Source organism: Amblyomma maculatum, chromosome 1, assembly GCF_055883805.1.
Source record: "Amblyomma maculatum isolate TAMU_Amacu chromosome 1, ASM5588380v1, whole genome shotgun sequence".
In the NCBI taxonomy this organism is placed as follows: Eukaryota; Metazoa; Arthropoda; class Arachnida; order Ixodida; family Ixodidae; genus Amblyomma; species Amblyomma maculatum.
Window position 1 is genome coordinate 336,991,357 of NC_139344.1, and position 4,299 is coordinate 336,995,655.

At 43.9% G+C, this 4,299-nt stretch overlaps 1 long non-coding RNA gene across 1 annotated transcript; it reads left to right on the top strand.

Moving 5' to 3' along the window:
* The first annotated feature begins 329 nt into the window (after positions 1-329).
* On the top strand, positions 330-3,972 carry LOC146207519 (uncharacterized). The gene is made up of 3 exons (XR_014703328.1): positions 330-486; positions 2,731-2,811; positions 3,532-3,972. It is a non-coding gene; the product is annotated as an uncharacterized LOC146207519 (long non-coding RNA).
* Positions 3,973-4,299: the final 327 nt, after the last annotated feature.

Consider the following 4,299-nt stretch of genomic DNA (forward strand, 5'->3'; position numbering starts at 1 on the left):
CAACAACAGCCTCTATACTAATCACTAACTGCTAAAGCAGGAGAGCATTGCCAACATCAGCGCTGACGTGGCTCTTTTGGAGCGGTACAAACAAAATGCAACGCGCCATAAGTAACCGGATCGAATAACCTTTTGGATTTCGACCTCCAGTGCACACCGACAAATGGGGAAGGAGCCCATAACAAAGATAGATTTTTTAACACAAGAGGATACAGAATTCACTCAGTACGTAAATTTCCAAACCAACTTGCGAGAGCAGCGTCAAGCACGCGGTCGTATTTGCTGGACAGTTAATACTATTAATCAGAGCATCGGTCGTTTCTTTCTTTTTTTTTTCTTTTTTTTTTGACTCATGCAGGATGGACATGATGGCCTGAGGTTTGAAAAGATAATGGACGAGCTAACGATACTGTGAATAAATCGAACTGCTCCCATTGGAGAAGCGACCACCAACAATACACCCGTCGAAATCTGGTTGGCTCTGAGGTGTGTGCCGCAGGTGTTCGTTCTAAATGCTTAGTCTTTGGGACTCCTAAAACTGCGAACCCGTGAGAAAAATAGTCGAATCATGCACAGGGACACATACAGGGGTCTCCCAACTAAGATGAAACGAGATTTTTTCTTTAATATTTGAGCATTCTTCCGAATTTAAATCAAGTGCCTTTGATGAGATTTCTCTAAAGTCCCAGCTAGTTTTTTTTTTCTTTTTTGCTCTCAGCCCACTAGAATAATTAGCCATTTATAATTGTGGCCTTAGACTATAATAGTAATTATGTCCCTAATGTCGCTCCCACGCACCAGATTGGAAGGAAAAAGGCGCGTCGTAGCCCAATTACATATTGTAGTGCGCATGGTCCTGTATGGGCCAGAGCGTCACTGTGTTTCTCAGTGCTGTAAACATCTTGTGAGACGAATTATAGGTTTGTTTTTAAACCTCTGGTTCTTCTTTGCTAGGACACCTTGTATATGTATCATCGATGGGTCCTACTTGTTTCCCACACAACAACAAACAGGACATAACTTCTACCATGTCATCTTTCATTCCCCTTCTTGTCTTTATACTACTCCTCCACCCGACCGCATGCCCGCAAATCACCTTTTGGCAGTTGAAGCCATAGACTATGAACAGTAGCCATGGAACTTTTCAATAAAACTGTATTCTTTTTATCTTTATTTGTATACGTCAGAGATAAATTAGTATCAGTTTCCGCCGTTGACGAAGTAGCGTTTCAAGCAGATATCTGCACAGCCAATTAAACATAACAAACGACTTCACGTAAGTATGACACCTCACGCGTATTAGCTTGTTATCGTTCTACCCTCATAATTCGTTCGGCTTGAACGCTGAAGAATCACGAAAAATGACTACTGACGTGGGGCGTCGCGGTCATTATAATGACATTTCATGAGCAATGTTACGCGAGCGAAGAGTGCTTGTCTTTTACGCTTACTGAGCGCGAGATTCGCGCATCTACATTTAAAGCCAGTGATTATCCAGTCATATACCATCCTTCTTAATTAATCCCTGCAGTAACACGATATAACCAGGCAGTTTTCGACAGCGCGTGGCTAAAAATGTTTATTACCGAGACAAGAGCACGTATAAGCGCTCTGCGCATCCACATCACACTGCCGTTTTATCATTCTAGAATTACAACACTCTATACGGTACTCGCTCTGCTGACAGCTCACGTCTTGAAAAAAAAAAAAAAAAGTACCGCGAGACATAGCGCATGAAGCTAAAATATGAGGAATTCGGCGTCAGCACTTTTGTTCAGAGTCGACGTCGAATTCCGCCAACGCGATCCGCTTTGTGCACTGCATGTCGAATTGGGCGCAGCAAAACAGCCGGCAGCGGCACGCGGTCTATACGTACGATGACACTCGTAGCCGCGAGCTAAAGTACCTCGCAGCAGACTTGAGTTATTACTTACAGCCATTCGTTTTGGTTAAAAGAGGCGCCCGAAATAATATAAAATAGTAAACTGAAAATAAGTTCAGGTTCTTGTCAGCACGTGTGCAACGTCGCATTGCTATGCTACATGCGAGGTAACGCACATTTCTCGCTGAACGGTCGGTTGTGAAAGGCATTGGAAGGGAGAAAAGTTCCGGGTACACGTTGGCAGAAAAGCAAAGGAAATTCAACTGAGTTACAGAGCTTGGTACAGGAGATGTATCCTTGCGCAAATACGTGTCGCTGCGAAGCGACACGTGCGGTACTCGGAGAAATAAAGCAGCAGCAGATATTTAACTACCGTCTCTAGTTCCTGTAAGCTAACTTAGTAGGTTTGGTTTGTGGGATTTTACGCCCCTAAGCGACTCAAGATATGATAGACGCCGTAGTGGAAGGCTCCGGATAGACGCCGTAGGCTCCGGATATGTCGATCACTTGGGGCTCTTTAACGTGAACAGACATCGCACAACATTTGGGCAAACACAGTTTAGTTTTACGCCCCAAAGCGACTCAAGATATGAGAGACGCCGTAGTGGAAGGCTCCGGATATTTCGATCACCTGGGGTTCTTTAACGTGAACAGACATCGCACAGCATTTCGGCAAACGCAGTTTAGCTTGTTTTTTCTTCCTTGAGCATTTCTGAGTATTTATTCAGGCACGTTGCTGCTCACACTCGAACTCCTTCACGAAAATGTCGAACTGCCTACACAGAAATTTTCGCGCGATATCTTTTTGTTCAATGCGGACAAGTTACAGTAAAATTTCATTTGTGCAGATATTCGACAAGAAGATTGGAGCCGAATGACTTGACCAGCTTCTCGCCAAGAAAATATTATGCCGCTACATTCATAGCTGCGTAAGTTGTCCGACTGTTAGGACACAAGACGTTGTTGCTGACGAGGGTGGCGGTAAAGTAGATATTGCCTCAATGACCTTACTAAGAACATATTGATAACATTACAGTTATGAGCATCAGTACCCTGCTGGAGCCTGGAGTAAACAGATGTGCGTGCGATAATGTCGAGTTGACGAAGGCCTATGAGCCCAGACAGAGGAGTTCTTTCGATATCGTTATCTTTGTATAACGATACTATACAAAAGAAAATTACAGTAAAAAGGGGATAAATATACAAAGAGCTTTAAAGCTTTACAAGCGCCAGCGGGAGGCTCTTTCGCTCTTTAAGGTGGCTTATTCTCGGGCGACGTGTACGAAACAACAGCGTCTTGGCCGGGCGCACGTAATCGAGAACAGATAAACTTGTACCTTTCCTTCAAGAAGAAAAGAAAACTTAGTTCAGAACACGCTCGTGCATAAAATAGAGGAGAAATATAAAAAGTTGCGCTGATGAGGATGGATACAGTGAGCTGAACATCGTGTCGAACCCAGCTTTCAGCTTAGCATAATTCAAAGTCGAAGCTATGACAAAAGCAACGTAGCGACATCAGTGGGGTTCATCTGAGATTGGAGGATCCTACTAAATATTCTTGGCGAGATATCTTCTTGCAAATGTAACGTCTATGCTTCTGAATGTTTTATCATTCATACGTATGTTTTCTTTCTTTTTTTTTTTTTCAGCCTTTCTCTCAGCAATGTTTTTACAACAAGCATTCCGTTTTTGGCCTCTGATTGCTATACGCGCCTTTCATATAGTTTTCTTCTGCGCTGACAAAAAAAGAAAACGAAAACGCAGCTCTACACAGGGCAACTAGACCGGCCCGGTTCCGCTGATCCAGATGGCTAGAAATATTCACCCGGCAGCGCCTGTGAGCGGCAAATCCTATCAAAAGTGAAGAGCGGAGCGAGTCCGGCAAGAGCCAATTCCTGCGGCCCGATGCCGATATTTTTAACCCTCGTAAGAGCCCGCATGCCCACGCAAGGAATTGAGCAAGGGAAGATGGAACGCCGCGTTGAGCTCTGCGCTCGCCAGGCAACTGAGAAGATCCGTGGCCCAGATATTATGTAACAGGCAGGTCGCCTTCGAGGGCAAATAGGATGCTGCGGAAAACAACCCCCTGGCGTCGCACTTCAAGAAGGATCAGAATCTCTCTTTCTCTCCCCCCCCCCCCTCCTCCTCCTTTTATCCCTACTTTCCTCCCGCCTAAATCATTCAGAAGGGATTTATTTCGCTTCTTTTTTTCTCATTCAAGATCAGCCCATATTAGGAACCGCTGACAGCCCGAAGTGACGCAAGTCTTTTCTCCGGTGAAAACTAAGAGATAAAATAAAAATATATTATGAAGACAAGGATAAGCGAATTTGTATCTAAACAGGGAATAGATTTTTGAACACTTTATACAGCAAGAAATGAAAAGCGAACTGGCCTTTTTTTTTTTTTTTTTCATT